Source organism: Zootermopsis nevadensis, unplaced genomic scaffold, assembly GCF_977971745.1.
Source record: "Zootermopsis nevadensis isolate Lab colony 2312 unplaced genomic scaffold, Znev_1.0 Znev_ptg000003l, whole genome shotgun sequence".
NCBI lineage: Eukaryota > Metazoa > Arthropoda > Insecta > Blattodea > Termopsidae > Zootermopsis > Zootermopsis nevadensis.
In genome coordinates, this window is record NW_028259135.1 from 14626187 (window position 1) to 14650528 (window position 24342).

The 24342-nt window shown below is 36.9% G+C and overlaps 1 protein-coding gene across 2 annotated transcripts in view; it reads left to right on the top strand.

Annotated features, from left to right (window-relative positions):
• Positions 1-1157: 1157 nt before the first annotated feature.
• ckn (CRK like proto-oncogene, adaptor protein) overlaps positions 1158-24342 on the top strand; it is a 246261-nt gene continuing 223076 nt past the window's right edge. The window contains exon 1 of one of the 2 annotated variants that reach the window (XM_087342642.1): positions 1158-1276. The gene's annotated coding sequence lies outside the window, so the exon portion shown is untranslated. Of the gene's footprint in view, positions 1277-4782; positions 5044-24342 lie in introns of those variants that run through there. The other variant, XM_087342643.1, reaches the window with a different exon arrangement.

The window sequence follows — 24342 nt, forward strand, 5'->3', positions numbered from 1 at the left end:
GTATATGTGCATGTCCTGTCACTAGATTGCAGGACAGAATCATAGTATGAATAAGGCAAATTCTTTTACCGTATGGGAGATAAAATGTTTGGGAATGATTGTAAGGAATTTAATTTACATTCACAAAGACATTAAGTGCAGATTAATTTGAATGCTTGCTAAGTAGGATTTGAGGGTTTCACAGCTGTGAGTCAGAAGATGGTTGGTTATCTTCTGGGTTGTTGCACTGTGTAGTATGGTAGAAATTTACTGACGTTTCAGAATGTCTTGCTGCCTCCATCATCAGGGCGATAAAATTTGGGCTGTTAAGGCAACCTTAAGATGTTGACATGGAAATTACGAAGCTTGATAAACAGTTTAATCTCTATCCAAACAGGAAACGTGTGTGGCTGGATGGTTTTCAGGAGGCAGGTACCCCATTTGACAGGTTCTTAGAAGACTTGCGTGTTGGAAACATCCAGTATCGGGCCGATATTCGATCAAGAAGCCATTAATTTTACAAGACTTCTAGGAATCGACGACTAACTGCGGGTGACTATTTCATTTACGAGAAAGAAACAGTGCTGTTTAGGAACGTGTGGAAAGAGTTACTAATGCAGTTCGGTAGCGACAGAGCATTTTAAGAAAATCCCAGTTAAATTACAAGCCGTTTTGGATTAAGTGATTAGGTAGGATTTTTCTTTATCGTGCCTTCCTTAACTGTGTTGCAGCATGTGACGTATAATAACAGTGCACACTTCCGTTAATAGTTCGAATGTTATATGGTGTGTCTTTACTGCTTTGTATATGGTCTGTAATCAGTTTACCTGACCTTATTTTGAAGAGTGATTCAGAACATTGAAAGATACTTCCAAAATAATTTATCAGTTTCAGGCTCTATCAACATAAGAAGTGAGGTTAGTACCTTTTGATACAGTGAATAATACGTGCACAACGATACCATCTTGTCTGGCCTTCGGATTATCCTGCACTGAATGAGACAATGTAGTGACGAATTCACAAAGCGATATTCAGCAGAACTTTTCTTGAGACCGGAAAATAAAGTCATGAAAGGGAAAAATAGCAATTAATTTAGCAAATTTTCGTGGATTTTAATTAGGCCTTTTTATTGCACTAATTTCTTGTGGACAACATTCATTAAAAATGAGGTTAGATTAGTTTTTACGTGTTCTGGAAATGAAACAAATGAAGATCGTCTGAAGTGTTTATAACTGTGTCTTCATTCGTTGGACTATATCTTCAGGATGCTGCAGCTCTGAAAAGGAAACCTCCTTCTGTAAGTACCTTTCTTCCGTGCATTTATTAAACTACTGATGCATTTAATTCAGCTAGTTGTATTTATTTATACTTTCAATTTCTAACACAGCTATTCTAACCTAAACCCACTGTATCTGGATTTTATTAATTACCAATCTAAACACAAAGGAGTCCTACTACAAACGTAACTAGTCAACGTATTATGAAGTTAAACAGGGAGGTTTTTCTGATTACGTCTTTGTTTAGTTGCTATAAAATACATAATAAATGCATTTTAAAAGAAAACGCCGATATTTAAAGGTCCTTTACAGAGTGTTGTCGGGAACATACAATTATATAAATGATCCGTTATATGTGCGTAACCCGTGAGCTACATTTTATTCAGTTCTACATTATAAACTTTAAATATCTAAATATAGTATTAACACACGATTTGTAACTATAGAAAAGACTTAATGAGTTACACAGAAAAATCCTTATCATATTCATTACAGTATGGAATTTTTAGGAGCTAGCAGTAATTTCTCGACTGACTGATATGTCTTAAAGGAAATAATTTCAGAAACACGTTTACGGTGAATTGGAAAGAAACTGGACAAGAACCCGTCACGACAAGTTTAAAGATAGAATCAAAACATTCGCCTGGGAGGAATGAGAACAATAACGAAGTCCTGTAGGATAGCCGATGCTCCCTTCAGATTCGAAATTGCAGGTCTATTTCGCTACTACAAGCCAGACGCTACCCTAACTGGCTCGGATTTCTGTGTTCTAGACCTTGTCCCCTGCTCAAACGCAAGTCTTCAATTACGATATTTATATGGGTACTCCACGTCTCCCTTGCCCTCTGTCACAAAAAATCAGAGCAGAAGAATTTTCTCTTTCTGATTCTTTTAGACAGGCCTACTCTCTTATTTTCTCCGTATTCTTCTCTTTATTTCTATTTCGTTCGTACAGCGATTCATTCGCACCTGTGGAGAAGTGCGTCCCTTGAGATCTGGCCGTAATAAGGGGGAGGCCATAGCTTTTATCCAACGTCTCTAGGGAATTGGCAAGTTAGCACAAACTCCCTTCCTCCAGTCACTATACATGACATCTGTGCCATCCCAGGAGGAAGGAAAGGGGGGAGGGGGGTTACGGACTTATGAGTTAGCTCAGAACCAAAGTGGACTACGCTACATCCCAACGCTCAACACGAGGGGAATCAAAATTTCTAACAGCTAATAAAAGCAGAGCGTTGAGAACATGATTACGTTACTTCAGTCAGTGCTACAATAGAACGCAGTCCTTGAGAAACAATTACTACCCCATATTTTATGAAACTAGAAGGTTCATCACCGTGCTCACAAGAGCCCGCCACTGATCGCTATCCTGAGCCAGATGAATTCAGTTCATAGCATTTTCCCTAATATCCATTAATGTATGGTTATTCTATTATTTGGTGGATATCAAAGCCTGTCTCCCCGGGGATCCAGTACTAAGGTTATGAACTCATTGAGATGTATCTCCAATTCCACACACATGTTCATAGAGTGGGGAATATTTAAGCATTATGAGCATTACACATTACAGGGATATACAGAACAACATATAAGTTACAGTACAGGTTTAATGGACTTTTAAATAAATCCTAAGGAAGAATTCTTTTGCAGACTAGTCACTGGTTTAAGACGAATTAAACACCCAGGAATGGAAATAAAACTGTGATTAGTCGTATCAGAAAACCGCCCAAATATTATGGTTATGCCATTTTATAATTTTAATTGCATACTTAATAATTTTCGCCATTTTATGAAACATCTGATACAAAATTAAATCATTAGATCTGTATTAATAATTCTTCCAATATAATTCTTAGATAAAAATACTCTGTGTTAGGCAGACAAAGTCAATTGGTATTTTGAAATTGACATGAAAATAGTTACGTCATGATGGAAAACATTTCACCTCCGGAGTTGTGAAACGAAAAGACTGGCAGGGGAAAATTAACCTGAGAACTGCCGTTTTTAGGGAAATTGATTTTTCTGATTGAGTCACGCGATCTTCTTTCTTAATATAATTTGAATAGGAACTTGGTAGTCATTTAAGGTCCAGTGAAATACAGTACAGCTTCTGCTGAAATTCATGCTGGGAATTCGGTTAGGAGATATTATTTGGTTGGTTTTCGACCAGTCAAACTTATAGAGCGATGCATACTCCAATGAGTTTGTCTTACAAACACTTTCGATCTAATTGACCAGTCACATGAAAAAGATAAGGGGAGAAAAGAACGAATCAATGAATTTCTTAATGAATGAAGGAAAGAAGTCAGAAAATTTCAATGTCCGTGGTTTGTCACAATTGCATACGTAAAATATTCTAATAAAATTTTTATAACACAACCGTTCGATAAAATAGTCTAGCTTGGCTCGTTTAATTAAAATGTGCTGTAAACTTCCAGCAAAACTAAGTATACTTTAAACTGCATTTTAATTAAGCATCTCCGTCAAATATATCATCTGTTCCAAAAATTGATAGGTAATGTTTATTTGTTGTGGTTAATTTCTGTAAAAACTCTTTGACATGTTCTGTATCTGTTATTAATAAACCACACGAATATTTTTAAGAGTTCCATACTATTTTAAGAGCCCAAAGTCATTTCGCGTCAAATTAGTTCGGGAAATATTGATTCAAATCCCTTGGAAGTCGAAACTATAGTAGGCCAAGGGCGAGTTGGTCTGCTACATTATCCATATCGATGGACCCGAGTAATTTTCTCTATGTAGCATATGGAGTTTGCCTTCATAGAAGAATTTTGGATAGCATTTACAATGTTTATACGCGTGGGAGTCCACGATAATAACTACAGTTTGGTTGTAGTACTGTGATAATTTTACCCTATTCAAATTAAAATATATACAAGTCTGTGGATCAAATGATTTCCTTCCGCTTGAATACATTCTGCGGAAATTTTATCAGCGCTTGGAGATTCGTAGTTTTAAATTGTTAATACCTAATTCAACACTGTTAGAATTAGTACCATATACTAATAACTCAGGATTCAAAATTTAAATTATCCCAAACTTATTAATTTAATAACTGAGTGAGGTAATGTTTCAATCTATGTAAAATAATTGTATGTATCTGCAAATAGCTTACCATTCTAATCGTTTACCAAATCGCTTATGAGTGTCACGTGGAAGGGCTGTCAGAACACAAGGCAAAATGGTTTATCGATGAATAAAACAGTTGAAGACGTAATAGAAATAGCCATATAGGTTTATACCACTTTGGTTCGATCTTCACCTATTTCTGTGCTGGCCATTTCTGTACAGAAATGGTGGTGGGGGGGACATACCCTATTTCCCCCCACCATTTTACTAGCTCCCACGTGACTCTGAGCGTCCCGGCGCCCTCTAAATAATCGATAATATAGTCGCCGCACGGCGTCGAAAAGTAAGGGGTGGAGAGGCAGGGAGGAAGTACTCGTACCCTGCTGCCACAGCCTGCTGTATCTCCTCTTATATGAGAAGTAGCCATGTAGTCGTGGAACGGAGTTCTCTCGGCACACGGGGAATTTTGCATCAAGGGACGCTTGTTTTCAGTGTTTAGGGTACAACCTCTGTTTTCTGTTATATTTGTTTCACGGGGGTGGAAAGGTTTCTAATGTTTTATAGTGATAAAAATTTCGAAATGGTGTCGTTCAATTCGCAGACGTGTTTTTTCAATGGCCCAAGTGTCGCTTTGCTGATGGTGGAAATACTTAAAGAGGAGTAGAAGGGGGGACGGATCCGCCGGTTCGCTAGACAGGTCAGTTTCAGTAGGTGGTGTTTTATTCTTTGCTCTAGACAGTTCTCCTTCATGTTCCACATTTTTGTTCGTGCCTCTTTAACACAGTGTAGTATATTAACATTAGATGCAGCCCGCAAAGTAGTACACTAGTTTAGGTACTTTTAACACTCCTGTCTGCACATTGCATTCTTAATATCACCACCATCTGTTTATGTCACTGAAATTTCCTACAGCAAATATTATGCTTGACAAATTTTGTTCTTAATTATCATACGAGATTTGCCTTCAACATCTCTGCTCTCGCAATAGTTTAGGACCAATAACATTTCTGTTTTATGCACGTCTTGACACCAATTAAACCTTATATAATGAAGTATCTTCCTTCACTGTGTTTCTGCCTTGTATTTGTGTCAATTAAAACTTAAGCTTACATAAAAGAGAATTATTATTGTACGAGGATATTCAATAAATCCGTCCTTTGCGAATGTCTGTAATATTTGTTATTGCGCGTATATTTTAATATTATGTGCTACATTAAAATATTTATTTGGTAAAAGAATTGCGTTAATATTAGTTTGTGTGTATAATTAATGGAGCTTTTATTTTACAGTGGGTGGTAACTACGTAAACCAAGAGCTTTTAATGCTTTTGATATTCATAACTCGGCATGTTCGTATGATTCTCAGAATATTCAGCTAGACATTTCCTAAATATCGTCAGTAGACGGTGAAGCAAACCTGTTAAATATGAATGAATGTTGTTCTATAACCATTTAAAGCAGAGCGGGTTACTATATGTTCCACCTGCTTTAACACTTTATATTTTTTGTATTTTAACCAGAAATTTCATTTATAGTTTCATAATTCTTATAACAAGCAGTGGTTATTTCCCTAAACGGCATTATCAACTAATTTTTAAGTGAATTTTTAAATAATTATTTTTTAGATCGACTCCGTACTTCAATGAGTTAAAGACTCGCATATTTTGTATCGCATCAGAGCAAAAAATTAAGATTTGCAAAAAATATTATACATGACTTAACATGTTTTAAAACAGCAAGTTACTATTATTGATTTAATGTATTTGTAATAATATGATATTTAGTTAGTTCTAATCCACAGATTCATAAGTAATTTCAAGGAAACCGTGATATTATCAGAAAGCAACGCTGTAAATGTGTAACAAGTTGTATATTCAAATTTACAAACTAATGAACGGCAATGTTGTTGTATAACATAACCCATTTGTGTGCTAGGGGGAATTACCTTTGGGTCTACGAGGTGGGAGAAACTATGCTCTGAACATGACATGTAGCTGAGAAAGTTGGCTTTAATCGACTGATTCTTCTTCACAGATTTTGTGAAGTAAGCGCATGACAAAATAACATATAAATATTTTAATAAAAGCCAAAAAAAAAAAAAATCCTTGGGCCAACGTAAACTGAACACTGAATTCTATAATAAATGTTGCAGCCCGTCCACACATTTTAGGTAACATCAGTTATTATAATATTTATGAAATAATACCGAATGAAAGTATAGAATCCTTGTGAAGCTAATAATTGCGCGACTAGTAAAGTTCTCAGGTTTTTGTAGAACCCTAAGTCCTATTACTTACCATGTTTACAACAGCCTTCCCCAGAATTTCATTGTCTTGTGCCAGATCAATTCAGTCCACGTTCTCACATCCTATTTCTTTAAGAACCATTAGTATTCTCCCATCTACGTCATCGTCTCTCAAGTTGTCTCTTCCGTTCAAGTTTTCAAACTAAGACAGGCCTATTGTTCAATTTCTCATTTTCTCAGATAAGCTACATGTCCCTCCCACTTCATCGTCTTAAATTTATCCCTAACAATCTCTGGTCAACGTTAAATTAAGATTATGAAGCTTAATATAAGATTGTCTAACGAAGTGGGCCTATGTCACACAATGAGTTACTTTATAATTTTAATTATTATTATTATTATTATTATTCCATCTATTGACCACTTTATAGGGTATTTACTTCTGTGTATTACATTTCTTTCAGTTGGTATTGATATTATTATTTGCTGTTTCCAAACACTCTAATAAAATAATTGAATTGAATTATTATGTTAGCTTCTGAAACTTTAAGAATTTTCTACATATATTCAGAAAATTAAAATAAATATTTAAATTTATGTTTCACGTAGCGTTTAGCTGTGAATTTATTAAACGGTCTTAGAATGCAGCGGAGATTCTCATACCAATGAAGTCTGAAAGTTATTAGCGTAAATGTAATTAGAAATTAATCGTACTCAGTCTAATTTAGAAGAGTCTAATGATATGATAAGCTAATAAAACCAAAGATAGTGAAGTCCTGAAATTATGGGAGTCGTGGTACCACAGTCAGCAAAATTATGGGCTCCGAAATAGACGGCCGGGGTTCTTTTTCAGTAGGACAAAGACTTCCTCTTCTCCACCACACCCATCCTGGTCTGGGTCCCACCCAACCTCCTGTCCAATTTGCGTCCGCAAAAAAAGCCGTGAGAGTCAATCATTGTCAGAATATCGAATGTTCTGGAAGGGCGTTTAGATGCAACGTAAAGCCTTTGAAATTTAATTTAGGTTAACATCTACAGTAAATATTGATTTCTATGTCAGATTTCTGGTTCTCACTGCTGCGAGTATGAAAATTACTGTATTGTGGGTTGTAGCACCGTATAATCTGGCTGAAGTTAACCGACGTTTCAGAGGTACTCCCTCTTTCTATTATCAGGAAGTTATGATGATGATGGAGGCAGCAAGCACCTCTGAAACGTCGGTCAACTACAGCCTACAGCAACCCAGAAGACAGCCATTTTCATTACTTTCTTTATCGAGAAATTTCGACCTCCATAAGCAAACCGATCTCTCCGGTAAAATATTCTCTATTCTGACATTTCTCTTTAGCAGTGCATAGTAATTCCTTGGCACGTGGCAATAAAGGTAACTATTACGCCCCACTGATTGTGAACCGCTATTCTGTTCTACGCTTTGTTCCATGCTACTGTGGGTTTCCGGGAATCCAACTGACCAACCGCTTCCCCTGGGAGATATGTATCAAGGCGTTCTACTACACACGGAACTCGTGTGGGTTGCCTGACTGGAGGAGGGAAGGGAACTTAACGCGATAGAAAAAACATTTGCATGTTGATTATGTTACGATTTAAATCTGAGGAAATGGATTTTGGCCACAGGATTCTATTTTTAATGAACAAATGTTAATAATGTTTCGATAATGTTACAGTTATTTCCTGCTTTATGCCGACTGAACTTTCATTAGTGTTAAATGAAAAGTGTTGTAAGGGCTGCAGATAAAAGGCAAAGTTGTTCCTGTGTTTAAGCGTCACTCCACAAGGGCGTATCAGGGAGTAAAGATAAAGCGTCATGCATTTTTGTCATTACTGTACGCAGTTCAGTTGCGAGCTTCGCGTTCTGGCCTCTTTACCCCGGGGATAGGACTCACCAGTACATTTCCGATACAGACTGAGTCCGGCCTCGAGCCGGTGTGAACGTGGCAGCAGGGAAAAGGCAATTTTTACTCCTGTCGGGAATCGAAACCAGGTCATCCACTCCGCAGTTAGTCCCTTTACTGACAGAGTTCTTCGTGTAAGACATACCACTGGACACTACAAATATTCTTCTTCTTATGAACCAGTAAAATGACTGAGGCTGGACGGATTTTATTTTCAGTAGAGACAATACGCGTCTAATACGGCTCTGTGGCTGTTCTAGCATTCTGTCTAGTCGTATAGGATTTCTTCCAGGGATCAAGATGGCCGGAGCGTTTATTCAATACGTAGGTCACCTCTAGCTTTAGCTTCGGGGACGTTTTAACTTTAATATTATAATTTACTTTTCCATGGAATAATAGCACACGGGATCTGATAAATTATGTGAGAGAGCTTGATTTGATCCCCTGTCTGTTGTTTGTTCGAGATGAATTCAAGATAACTTAAAATAGGTTGAAGATTTCTGTCTTCTGGGTTATTGTGCTGTGTAGTCTGGTGGATGAATCGCCCTGATGACGGAGGCAGTATGACCTCTGAAACGTTGGTTAACATCGACCAGACTACACAGCGCAACAACCCAGAAGACAGAAATCTTCATACTCACCGCTGTGAAAACCTCAAACCTTACTTAAAATAGGATACTACAATTTTTACCCATCAATCACTAAATCACTACACACTAAAATACGTCGTTCTCACAAGACTGTCAGCAGAATTATAGGCACTAAACCTGCAGAACCAATCAAGTCAAGCGTCATGATCACTCGAACACCATTGGTCGTCTGCATTAACGATGTCGTAAACCGTAAAGCGTTGAAGTAAAGCTTTAGACATAAATTCATGTTAAACCGAGAGCTGTAAGGCAGAGAAGGGAGTGTTGCTTTTGAAAGTCTAAATATATAAAGCAGGAAGTTCAACTAAATAATATTTTGTTTAAACATTCAGTTTCTACCTCAAAAGAAAACATGATGTCTCTCATTGCAAAAATCAATTTTCTAATGTTATTATAAGTTTAGGATCGCTGTTCATCCTACGAATCATACAAACGCCTAAATGCACTCTATGAGCACAATTCAGAATTATTAATTGTTAAGAAATGTAATAATCACGTATAGTTATTACTGCGTTCGAAAAATTTAAAAATATGTTTATCTGGGTTTTTCTGGTGTTTTGAATTTCACGAATATTGCAAGATTAATAATTCTCATTCTCTCCAGACATCATACGTAATTCTGTTTTGAGTTATCTCCACGAAGAGCCTCTTCATTAACAGTTCATGATCACACAATCAAAATAGCTTCTCAAACCCTTTGAGGTGTTGATAGATGAGCTTCCTGTTCAGCTGTATACACACACACAGCTTGTACGTGCGCGAGTAGACTGACATTTGGGTCGCAGCACAAAGCCTGCCTTATGATAATGCCAACATCAATTACGCGCCGTATACTCTACTATCATAAACGAGGTTATAGTGACCGAATCATGAAAGAAATATCACTAGCTACTTCAAGAAACTGAGTCATGGTGATGTAATCATTACGTGTTTTGTGAATGAAATGTTGTTATCAAAATCATTTTATGAGATTATAATGTTGCGTCATATTGTGATGATTATAATTGTTTAATTTTAACCGTCTAATCACAATAAAATATTTTATTAAATATTAAAATATTAAAATATTATTACTACAATTAATATGTAATATTTAAAATATTTAAAATATATTAAAATGATGCTCTTTCTATCGAAATGTTCGATTTACATGATGCTCTAATTGTAAATCGAACATTTCGATAGAAAGAGCATCATTTTAATATATTTTAAATATTTTAAATATCAAATGTTAATTGTAATAATAATATTTTAATATTTAATAAAATATTTTATTGTGATTAGACGGTTAAAATTAAACAAAATCATTTTACTAAACCGTTATGCTCGTGTATTGTGTGCAAAAAATGCCAGCATTGTCATTAATTTCGTTTTCCCTTGCTTTCTTTCTATCATCGTCTCCTTCATTTGTTGTCGATTCGAGGACTAACTGAAGGATTGTCGTCACATGGCCGCATGCTTTGTCGACCTGTGAATAATTGTTTCCATCTTGGGTTTATTAATTTGCCTTATCTGCGTTGTGTCTCCGTATGTAGGAAGAAATATGCATAAAAAAACAACTGCCAAACGCATTTGAATGATGACTGCGTGAGCGTCTGGCAGATACTTAACAATAATTGTGCTCCGTGGAGTTGCTTAATACAAATCATAATTTCTGTAAAATTATTTTCTGCATTTTGCATCCTCTCGGATGCATACACTTTGCATCTGTTGGTACCTGTTTGGTTTTTTGACGTAAATACGTCTATATTTTAGGGTCAGTGTCATTCGGCAAAAAAGTGTTACGAAAAAGTGTAACTTCATTGTTATGTTACCTTGGAAACGGAAACGTCATCTGTTTATCAACAAATAAACAACAATGGTTACCTACATAGTTACATTACATTATATTACTTTACCTTACCTTACATTACATTACATTACCTTACATTACCTTACCTTACATTACCTTACATTACTTTACGTTATCTTACATTACATTACATTACCTTACCTTACCTTACATTACATTACATTACCTTACATTACCTTACCTTAAATTACATTACCTTACATTACATTTAATTACATTACATTCATCTACCACAGACCCATCTTAAGCGTAACTAATTCAAGTTAAATAAGCAATGTCTTAATCAAACTTATCTCAATTGTAAAGCATGTATAAAGGAAATATTTAGAATAAAGCTAATATATAAACCTCCTTTCCGTATAGACGTATTTACGTCAAATTCTCCGGAACCGTGGTTCCACTGACAACGTTTTTTTATATGAAATGAAAAAAGATATCTGTGATGATATCATTGTCAAATTAAACATATCACTTACTTCTTAAAATGAAATAAACGCTGATTAATGTAAATGAGAATCGCGGATTTTTATTGTGGTTTAGAACAATAAAAGTTGCTCGTGTTGAGGCGTAATTAAGTGTAGATCTGGATGTATGAGAGGAAGACCACTGATGCGTAATAAAATGGTGCAGTGTATGGCGTGTGTGAGTTAGTTGCTAGCGAAAGCCATCAATTACATTGCTGGATCAAATAATGTAGGGTTCATTTCCCCCCGCTGAAACGTAGAATTATCTCCGAAATGAATGTAGATAAGTTCTAAATGTTTTGTTTTTTTCCCCAGTGGTTGTTGTATTGAACTGTGTGGAATATGACCCCCGCAGGCCCTTCGTGTTGAAAGTGTTTAAGGTTTCAGTAGTTCAAACAGAAACTGGGAAAAAACACAAATGTAGAGAGAGAGAGAGCGTCAAAGAAAGTTACGTGTTTGTGCCTGGATGCACAGCTGCCTGCAGGGCTCCAGAAATTAAGATTCAGAAAATTATATTACAACACAAGAATTACCTTAAACCATTTTCACTGAAAATTTAAAACAGTAATTTTGTACGGCTGTGAAACGAGGTTATGTCTGTAAAGCATTGGAGTTGTATTCAGTAGATACTAAATTCGAATCTCTGGTCTAGTTTCTTGCTATCTTGATTGAGATTTTTAATAAAATGCCTAAATAACTTAACACGAAAATTTATAATAGACCTACAATAGAATGTTCCTTTAATGAAAAACAAGTACAAAATGATTATAAGTCTTTGAAGTCTAGTGGTAAGCAACTGTACCACCTGCCTTAACATCCAACAATCTATATTTTGTCGACAGAATGTATCTTATATTTTTCTGTGGTTCTCAGATTAAACAGAGATTGTTTGTAAGATATTGTAGGTGCGTCATATTGTGATTTTATTTAAAAATAGTATGTAAATCGAGTACTCGATACGGAACAAAGATAATATTTTAACCATCTTATATTACTTTATTGTGATTGACGGACAATTTAAATATATTTTAATACTATTTTTAGAGATTGTTTCTTTAAAAAGCATTAACCAAGCGATATTTGTTACAGAGCCGCGTTGCGTTTTCTTAGGAGTAGAAACTACGTTTTTAAATATTATTTAGATGATTCTCTGTCTTTAAAGTGAAAAAATTATCCGTGGCTTTGTGAAGTTCGCAAAACAATGATTATACGTAGGTCTAACTTAAAACATGAACCATGTTCTGAAACATGTTTATGAATGGAGGTTAAAAAAGTAACATTTGAAGGTCGAAATAATCTGAATTTTCTGTAGACGTTATGAAATTATTTGGGTTGAGTGTGACGCAATGCTTCGCGTGTCGTTGTGGTCTGTCTGCGCATGATTCAAACCAGTTAGCAATAGTTGCAGCAGATTATATCAATGCAGCAGCAAAATTAAGTGTTATTGTTTCCATCCCTGTGGCTCTAGAATTCTTTTAGAAACCAGGACAACAGAGCAAATTTCAAGACAGGCCCCACACCATGTAAATAACATGGAACACATATACATCATCACCACTGAAATGTTAATAGCTATGCAGCTGGTTAAAAGTTTTCATGTTTTATAGAACCCGAAGACTCAAATTGACATTACCAGTTAAATCCAGCCCAACCTTCACAATCTCTTTACCTATGATCCACTTTAATATTATCCTCTCATTTATACTTAAGTGACTCTGTTAAAGTTTTCTTTTCAACAATTTGTCGCACTCCTTAACCATGCGAGATTAATTCCAACGCTGATTTTTATCCATTCATTAAATTATTATTTAGCGTGCAGCGAAAATTATGGAGGTTTTGAATGTGTGATTTTCTCCATTATCCTGTCACTTCGTGTCTGTTAGATCCAAATATTTTTCTGGATTTACTGTTCGCAAACACTTTTATCTTGTTTTCCCGGACGGCGAGAGTCCAAGTTTCACACCCGTGATCAAACGTTTGTTGGAAATATGAACTTGAGTACAGGTGATCCATCAGTGGAAGTAATCACGGTAACAGAATAGATGCAGATACGGAGGTGTGGGGCGTGAGGATAAGGCTAAGTTATAATGAATGGATGATGAATTAGGTCCATCATACTGGAGGGTGGAGTTCAGAACTAACGGCTGAATATTGGTCAAAGTAGAATTTGAGGATTCTAAACTTTTTTTCGAGTACAGTTACGCTAAACGTTCTGATCACGTTAAGATTCGAGAAACATACCGAAATAATTTTGTTTAAAAATACAACATTAATTTAATGAGTGATGCATGTTTTTCTACAATTTAGTTTGTCTAATAGTTTTTAATTAATTTACAAAAATATGCATCAGTTTAATCAGACATCGTAAAAAAGCATTTAAACAAATCTTAGTTTCATGAATCTTACGAGTGAAGAATTCCTACATTTGCCTGTACTACAGCAATCCTTGGCAAGACTGTGGAGTTAACGTTCCTGGAAAGCCGCGCTGTTAGCAAGACAAAGAAAGGCCTAGCAGAAAACTGGAATGGTATTACGGCCCTGACATAAGAAACGCGGGTCTCTTAGTGCAGATGTCACCGATATTTTTTTTTGTGTGTGTACACAAATTAAAATTGTCGGACACATGTAACCAAATATCATGGTTGGCAAAACTGTAAAAAAAAAATCATGGATTCTTAAAAACTTGTGGCAAAATTAACGTACGCGCGGAATTTCTGTAGACCAAAAGGGATATTTTTTCTAGAACTGGACTCTTTAATTTAATCTCTCAGAACTGAAATGCTCATTTCTTTCTCTCTTTGTTTATTCTCCTTCAGCACTTTTATCTTCACGCCTTCCTTTCCTCTCACGAGTCTTCCGCTATACGTGGCAATGAGGCCTCCGAGCAGAGACACGTAATTACTGTTGTCATATTGTAACAAATATGATTTAACGTACTGAAGCTCGCGCTGTCTATTTAGGACCATATCGTCCGGGTTAAATAAAGCTTGTCACGTGATACATTTCCCCTCCCTATTCGTGGCGTACTCTACAACATGCATTAATTCTCCGTCATGCTCGTCTGTCTGTCGTCCGTACCACTTACGTAAGGCGCTTGGTATACGCCACTTTGCCATCCTTGACTTCCAGTCTCAAGCAAAGCAGTCTTTTGTTTTGTTTGACTTGTCCCTTGCTACAGTCCGACGTAAGAGAAAGTTAAGTCCTGTTATCTACTTAGCTGTAGCAAAACGAAGCAGGAGCTGTGCAAGTCAAGTTTCCATTTCACAAAAAAAGTGCAATGCTTTCGAAAGTAAATGCATTCTTAGGATTCGAGGATCATTGCTTTACATTAGTTCGTGCTTGATTTTCAGCGTCCTCATAATATTCGTATTTTCATTTTTGCAGGTGAATATAAAGTTTTCATCGGCCATAAACATAGCAAGGCCGCTTCCTTCTCCCGATTCCTGTTTCACCATTCAGCCTTGTTTATGCTACGACCGAAATTTCGCATTCATATACATCGGGCTGTATGTGCTCTGTACTGCGTTATTTTCTGATAATATCAAAGTAAATATATTCTCCTTAGCAATTTTTTAATTAGTTAGTTAGTTAGTTGTCGATGGTGGTATTCTAGGTCGTGACCCCATGTGGAGAAACATACTATCTATATTTTCAGCTCTGAAGATGGAGGCAGTATATTCTTCCGAAACGTTGGTATCTATCTGCAAGTCCAAGCGCCGTCAGAACTCAAAAAAAAACATCAAAATCTTCACTTCCGTCGGACCCTCATATCTCCTACCTGATGGGAAGAGAGAATTTTGGTGCTATAGCCGTAGAATCGGGGCTAATATTCAAATGTATTACACAGAATTAGCGAATTTAACAAGATAGGGTCTAATGGCAAACTCTTATGGATACGGTGCTGAATCTTTAGTTCGTTTAATGTGAGGAACTTTCTGACTACCTGAACAACTACATAAACTTTTTGACACACGCCTTGCGCCAAGCAGTTAGGTTAGTTAGTGATGTAATGAAACTGGACCTTCTCAGTCACGTGCTGACGGCTCCAGTTTATACCAAATGCGTGTGTTAGGAAGTCAAGGGCGGCGGTTCCAGGCACGCAATTCGCCCATCCCTTAAAGCTGATGGGTAAAATCAGTTTGCAGTAAATAATATTAAATTGTATCTTAAAGACATTGGTAGTGAGGATGTAGGCTATATTGAACTAGTTCAGGATAGGGACCTGTGTGATTCTCGACGAAAATTTTGCACACATTTTTCATTTTCATCTTTATTGATTTGGCTACCCTAATAATACTGGGTGAAGAATACACCTGATAAAGCCGAAAATTGCTGCCTTCTGGGTCGTTGCGCCGTGTAGTCTGGTCGATGTTAACCAACGTTTCGGAGGTCATACTGCCTCCGTCATCAGTGCGATGAGTATGAAGATTTCTGCCTTCTGGGTCGTTGCGCCGTGTAGTCTGGTCGATGTTAACCAACGTTTCAGAGGTCATACTGCCTCCGTCATCAGAGTCTGAAGATTTCCGTCTTCTGGGTTGTTGCGCTGTGTAGTCTGGTCGATGTTAACCAACGTTTCGGAGGTCATACTGCTTCCGTCATCAGGGCGATGAGTATGAAGATTTCTGTCTTCTGGGTTGTTGCGCTGTGTAATCTGGTTGATGTTTACCAACGTTTCAGAGGTCATGCTGCCTCCATCATCAGGGCGATGAGTATGAAGATTTCTGTCTTCTGGGTTGTTGCGCTGTGTAGTCTGGTTGATGTTAACCAACGTTTCGGAGGTCATACTGCCTCCGTCATGAGGGCGATGAGTATGAAGATTTCTGTCTTCTGGGTTGTTGCGCTGTGTAGTCTGGTTGATGTTAACCAACGTTTCAGAGGTCATACTGCCTCCGTCATCAGGGCGATGAGTATGAAGATTTCCGTCTTCTGGGTTGTTGCGCTGTGTAGTCTGGTCGATGTTAACCAACGTTTCGGAGGTCATACTGCCTCCGTCATCAGTGCGATGAGTATGAAGATTTCTGCCTTCTGGGTCGTTGCGCCGTGTAGTCTGGTCGATGTTAACCAACGTTTCAGAGGTCATACTGCCTCCGTCATCAGAGTCTGAAGATTTCCGTCTTCTGGGTTGTTGCGCTGTGTAGTCTGGTCGATGTTAACCAACGTTTCGGAGGTCATACTGCTTCCGTCATCAGGGCGATGAGTATGAAGATTTCTGTCTTCTGGGTTGTTGCGCTGTGTAATCTGGTTGATGTTTACCAACGTTTCAGAGGTCATGCTGCCTCCATCATCAGGGCGATGAGTATGAAGATTTCTGTCTTCTGGGTTGTTGCGCTGTGTAGTCTGGTTGATGTTAACCAACGTTTCAGAGGTCATACTGCCTCCGTCATCAGGGCGATGAGTATGAAGATTTCTGTCTTCTGGGTTGTTGCGCTGTGTAGTCTGGTTGATGTTAACCAACGTTTCGGAGGTCATACTGCCTCCGTCATGAGGGCGATGAGTATGAAGATTTCTGTCTTCTGGGTTGTTGCGCTGTGTAGTCTGGTTGATGTTAACCAACGTTTCAGAGGTCATACTGCCTCCGTCATCAGGGCGATGAGTATGAAGATTTCCGTCTTCTGGGTTGTTGCGCTGTGTAGTCTGGTCGATGTTAACCAACGTTTCGGAGGTCATACTGCCTCCGTCATCAGTGCGATGAGTATGAAGATTTCTGCCTTCTGGGTCGTTGCGCCGTGTAGTCTGGTCGATGTTAACCAACGTTTCAGAGGTCATACTGCCTCCGTCATCAGAGTCTGAAGATTTCCGTCTTCTGGGTTGTTGCGCTGTGTAGTCTGGTCGATGTTAACCAACGTTTCGGAGGTCATACTGCTTCCGTCATCAGGGCGATGAGTATGAAGATTTCTGTCTTCTGGGTTGTTGCGCCGTGTAGTCTGGTAGTTTACCGACTTTTCAGAAGTGCTTTCTTCCTCAGTTGTTAGAACTCATCGCCCCAACACTTGAAAAGTACGCTTAGAGACGACTTTCCTACACATGAAGTACCTACGTTTTATACGATTTATCTGAAAATGTATCGAGCTTCGATCATGCCATAGCTCAGACAGTTAGTTACCAGTTTCTCACCGCCGAAGCCCGGGTTTCCGCCCAGGTAAATCCATATGAGATTTGTTGCCGACAAAGTGGCACTCTGACAGGTTTCATCTTCACGTCCTTTGGTTCTTTCCCCTGTCACTACTATTCCACTGTTGTTCCATATTCATTCATGTTTTGTGTGGGGGATGGACAGCGGCCACAGTTACACAGAGCGTCTCACCCCATCGCAAGAATAAAGTCAAGTTACGAAAAAGAAACAGCGAAACAAATTGTCCTGACGCACTTCGCTATCTGTCTTTCATCTCGCCTCATATGTAACGTTACACAACTACTTTTAATATGTACGCGCTGTATATTCCTGCGTCATTCTGACGTATGTTTCATGGGTTTTAGTCTCTTTATCTCGCAGCAGAATGACGTAGCACGGACAATATTAGTAGGCTATTTATCGCTACCATTTATGTAAGTGCACGGAAAATTCACCATGAAAGGTTGCATATTATTCCATGTGTTGTTACAGGGTCTACATATAGACAAACTAAGAACATCGGCAGAAATTTTGGAGGCCAAAACACTTGCTTAACATTTCGATTGTATGCTTACTGCTCTGTACGTTACGGACATTTGCATTAACAACTTTGTAAACATTGACACGTTATTTTGAATTTGTAGATTTATAACCTTTCTTTGTCAGATGTTTTAAGAATCCACAGTTCTCCAATATGGCAATAGATCGCAGTAATATTGTTTTTCACATTTTTGAAGGACGAATATTTCTAAGAAACAAAAGAATTACAATAATAGTACACTATAGATTGTGTCACAAAATATTAGAACTTTAATAAATTTATCTTCATTTTAGGAATCCTATTTTGTGTATCACACACGTAACTACCTGCATATGTTCCTATTAAGATCGAAACATGTTGTGGTATAATTAACAAAAATAGTTGTGTGGACGGACCATTTATATTATTATTTAAATGAATAAATTAATTTTTCACCAATTAATTCATTGTCTATCAACTTATTCCTCTCCAAGTAGGTGTACTTTGAACTCATTTATCGAACGTCACAGTCGAGTGGTTAGAACTCCTGTTTCATATCAAGGAGGTTGCAGGTTTAAATGCGGGCCCGCAAACAGGCGATTCTTTGTTTTACTCAGTTCCTCAGGTCCTGTCTGACATCTCAAAGTAGGCCACGACTTCTTCTTTCTATCTGCATCCTTCCTGAGCTAAAAATCCATTGGTGACTTGTGACTTAGTTCGTGTACAAAGAACTTGAAATTATGACAATTAAAGAGTAGAGTATAGGATTTGAGACTTTCGCGGCGAGTACAATCAATAAAATCTTCTCGGGCAATCAGCGTCGTTAGCTGGTTACCACAGTAAACCGACGTTTCGGGAACAAACTCTATCCCTATCTTCAGGGTTCTGATGTGACTGGATCCTCGGAAGTCGCCTGTGTTACACAGGTTTAATACGGTAACCAGCTAACGCGGCTGATTGCCCGAGAATATTTTATTGAAAGAGTAGAGTAGCTTAGCAGAAACTTTGTTAAATATCTTTCCGGTGTGTTTGTGATTTGTGCTCCTTTCTAAGTACAAGAAATGATATGACTTCTTCTTATTTTCCCCTTTTTCTTTTGTTACGTACACTAAGTGTACGTAAATAAATGTGAAATTGTTCTGAAATCGTACTGAGAGACAGTTTCGTGAATCTGCTTAACACTGTATGGATCCGTTTCTCTAATAGGCCTGTACCGCCCAAATTGACAATTCCTTAAGACATTTTTACCTTGTCTTCTGAATGGCAGATGGAACGGCTAACAAAAAGGCGTTTAAACAAAGCTGTTAGCGCGCTGTAAAAATGTGATATGTATACAGTCTTATCAAGTAACAAACAGATAACACGTTTTTCGGCATTTCTTTGTTTTAAAACCGCTGTTCGCGTCCATAACGTTCTAATCTTACCATGGTGTTCGCTATTTATAACGCTGTAAACAAATGACGATGTTGAAGTTGGTAGCTCGAACACAGACAGACTCGAAAAAAATTTATCACCTGTCTTATTCCAGTGAAGAAAGAAAGCATTATTTAAAAATGTCATAACAGTCGCGGATTCAGCCCAAAATTCTTCACAATCTATCATTTGTGTGGTTAGATTCCATGCTTTGTATTTGTAACGTTGGATTCAGGACTGAAGGCTGGATTTTTGGGACTGATGTAATTTTCGTAATCCATCCAGGTAAATGTGGAGTTGCAATTTAAAATAGACCACGACCGGTTTCTTTCACAACCTTCTGAATCTGTGTTTCAAAATGATCCTATCGTTTGATCTTTTACAGAGGGGTCAAAACGTCACGCAACCCATTCATGACACCTGACGCACTGACACGAGCTGGCTAAAACATCATGTGACCTTGGTGGGCTCTTGTGTAGTCACTGAGATATTGTGTGTTTATTAATCCGATCGAATTTTATTGAATTTTAACTATCGATAAATATTTTGATATGGGTTGCATAAGTTTTCGACCACACTGTATAACGAATGCACTTGAAAAGGCTTCGTCATGATAATCTAAGAGACAAACAAGTAATAAGGCTGACACCTCTGACATTTAGCCTAAATGAGAGATTGCTGGTCATTTCAAAGGTTGTTCACTCGACTAGAATCTAAAGCACATGTTTAGTTCTGTAAAACTGTTTGCATGAAGCAGGGCCCTTATTTAAAAGCTGATAATTACTCGATGATTAAAAAAATTTCTGCCTTTCATGGCATCCCGAAAATTTATACTTTCTTCACAGCATTCCGCCTATGGTCCGCATTATGAGCTAGAATAACCTAGTCTACATCGTATCCTGTTTATTTAAGATCTATTTTAATAATGTAGAAATTTAATGTCGATTCTATGTACAGAAGTAAAAAGAATTTTTGTAATTTACTCTAAGCTTACATGTGAAAAAAATTTCAACACAAATTTATACCTTTTTAACTTTTGCTTTTCTTTTCAAAAATCTTGTTTCGATACGCCACTGTTTATGTTTAATTTCGTGTTGCTTATCTCCCTTTTGTGTTTACATACGAATACACCCCCTCGACTACCTCAGAGTCTGGTGATAAGGGCTGGCTTTATCTGACGGTCTCCACAGAATAGACTTTTTATTTTTACTTGAGCGTGAAGATGTTGTCTAAAGCCTCCAAATCGTCGTATTTTATCCACACGATGAAGTCGTCTGTTGACGGTACCGGATAATTTTCTTACAGCGTTAGAACTACACAGTTTACAATAAGTTTATAGTCCTTACAGACCAAGCTCAGTAATGGAAAATTATTTTGGTTAAGAGAAAATCAGGAAAAGCTCATAATTTATAGTATTAAATTTAAATAATCCTCTCGCTAATAACTCTGTGTAGAATTTTTGTTAATAACGTGTTTAAAATTTGTGAATATTAAGACAGTGAGAAACTTTGATTTTACTACTCATACCCATAGGAACTTAAACTATGTAGGCCTGCTAACTGTACTTAAACACAAAGGCAGACCATGAAGTCTTTAAATATGAAGTAACGTTTTGCTTTGATCTGTCTGTAGGGTTTAAAGACAAATTTATGTTAATAATCGTAAGCTTCGCGAGTTCTTCACTAAATTTATTGTTGTTATTATTACCAAAATTTAAGGATTACTTTTAATGCATGCGATATTTTTCTATTCTCATCCACCATAAGTTACTTATTCGAACTTAAACTATATTTTTTTAAACATTTCAAATCATAATTATTTTTAGGAACACACCAGACATCTGAATATAACTTAAACAGTTTTTTTTAAGGATTGTATGCATTACAGAAGCAAGGGGGTTATCGTTAGAGTTAAATGGTCTTCGTAATGTTCTTATCGTTGTACTCCTTTATTTTTTTACTGATTTAAAAGCTGATCTCTTCAGGATGTTATTTTAGAAACAGGGGCAGCTGTCTGCTTGCAGTAGTAAGGACCCGACCTATCGTCGGATGCCTCCACCGTACAAGGGTATGGGATCAGCTTTGAAACAACTGTTTATTACTTTTTTAAATATCTTTCGTAGCGACATTTAAAAATTGAATCCGTTATCACTAATTGTATTAACTTATAGATTTTCTGTAACAGTGGCAAGAAATAAGATCCTGGATGAAATGACACAGCTGTTAAATCGCAGATAATATCGAAATTAATTTCCGTTACGTTATTCTGTTGGAAATTCACGACGTAATTTTCTTACATTCACCAGTCAATGTGATAATATCAGAATAATCTAGACAATTAGAGAGGACTATATTACAGCACGTGGACCTGAATTTTAGATTCTTTGTTCTGAGTCCAACAAAGTGCCGATTGAGGTTGAAGCCTTAAATAAAGACCAAGGTTGTGCTAACGTGAAGGCTGGAAAATCGTGACTGAATATTTAGCACTTCGGCTTTGTATTTAGGAGTTACGAGTTTGAGTCTCTGTTCAGAGACCGACTAACTGGGGATGTACCTTTTTTTTATAAAAATCTCAAGGAAAATAGTGAGAGATTATTTTAAAAGAAGCCATTATTACCTCTATCTAAACTGTGTCTGATGTACCATTCAACCTCGTTCTATTATATGAAATTAATATAACGCATACAATTTAGATCGACATTAAATAGACCATGGAGACTAAAACTGGTCTCATACTAAAGAAAATTTTAGAAAACTTAATATTCGCCAGACATTCTCTTAACGTTCTTTGTTATTTTTTTATTTTCCAGTGTTTCTTGACGAGGGTCGCATCCAAAAGATTGTAATTCAAAAATGTTCAACAAAAACTGCATTGTAGAACCTTTCTTTCTGTGTAATTAAAATTTTTTAACTTGAAAATCAGCTGAGTTATTGTTATTTGAAAAACATGCTTTTCTGCCACAACATATATTTTAGTATTTGTATCTCATCGTTTCATCTTCCGTTCTTCAAACATGTTCTATTCAGATTTGTTCAAATTTTCTAATCTCTTACTTGGTTAAAATATTTAATCTTCCTGTCTGCGTAACAGACGTATAATTTATTAATGAAAACCATTGAAGCATACTGAACGATTAAATGTGATTAATTTTAACTCTGAATTTATCCCCTGTCGCATTCAATTTCTGTAAGCTTTTTTTTTGGAAGGGCGTTCTTTTAAAATAAACGAAGACAATTTACAGACCAAACGTCGTAATGTTTAAGCGACTATGATCGTGTTACAGTAGACCTGCTACCCCGAAACCAGATACCGGATATCAATATTTACTTCTGTGCTGTGTATTCTTTAGATTTAACTACCTTTAACTACCAAATGCTGTTTGTAACTATAACTGAACCTTTCACGGGCCCTCCTTACACTTAATTACTTTAAAATCAACAGTATGCATGTTTAGATGTGTAACAAGCATTACAACACGTGTATGACACCTAATTTCGACTGTTTTAGTAATCAATGGAATCGTCAGTTGTATGGAATTCGACGCAATGTGGCAATGCTGAACGGCGGCCTAAATGAAAATACATTCGGTCTGTCTAACCTATTTTACTTCAGTAGGATCCACCATAGCGCTGAGGTTAAATGGCATGGGGGTTTGTTACCACAGTCTTTAACTTCGAACTTCACGCCCCCCTTGTAGAAACAGTGTTTAACATTGTTTTGTAATATCTCGCATTATTAGAAGACGACTGATATAAAATGTATCAAATAAAGTTTAAACAAACTTTCCTCGAAGAAGAAAATGTTAGAAATTATTACGTAAAGTACTTTTAGCGTGTTAATAACAAATCAACGAAGACAATAACTGTAACTACTTGCATAACTTTATGAAACTGAGTACCTCTTGAGAAGATAGCAGTCTCTCAGCTGGTGAAGAAATATCATAGTTTTTATGAAACCAAAATATTCATTACAGTGTTCACAACAGCCAAAAATCAGAAGACCTGTGTAACATTTCTTAACATGATTTGTTTTTTTATATTGAAGACGTTTTACCAGTCGCCCAACTACTAACCTGGAGGACCACCCCTTGTCAGATGTCTACGATAGCGCTTCAAGCCTTAAATAATTAAAATTAAAATTTATACATGAGACATAACACCCAACTTCAGCTAGCACACAAACAAAATTAGTGGTGCTGTTGAGAACAAGAATCATAGTTAGCATAGTTGGTGTCTAAAGCGAGGTTTGAACCGGGAACTTCCCGAAATAAGTCAGAAGTGTTTACTGCTTTATCTAAGTTGCTCATTTCTGCAGTTAATGTAGCTCAATATAGGAATCTATGAAAAACAGCTTTTACCATATGAAACGCCATCTTTAAATAAAGCTATTTTGCATTAGCTTTAAGACTACCACGTCAAACTGTGGCATGATTTTAATTCTCTTCCAAGATACGACCGTTCAAATATTTATAATTCCCACTGCATGATGAGGTGATATTCCTCGTGTTGTTAGATGATACAGCAGAATACATTCTGGCGTTCTGAGTTTAGTTTCGGATTTTGTAATAAGAGTCCAAGGACATTGCAAAAACGTCGTCCATACAGTCTTTGCTGACGTGTTAAACTTCACGAACTCATCAATCTGACACGTGTCTCCTATATTGCTGCAATTTTAGAGCAAATCTCTTAAGTCTGGAACCAGTCTTATGCAGCAGCCGTCATAATTTTTGTTTGGTCTGAACATTACTTTCTTACAAATGGCTCAGATATACTTCCAGATACTAATAACAGCTGGTAGCATTATCATTCTCATGTTCAGAAGAATCTCC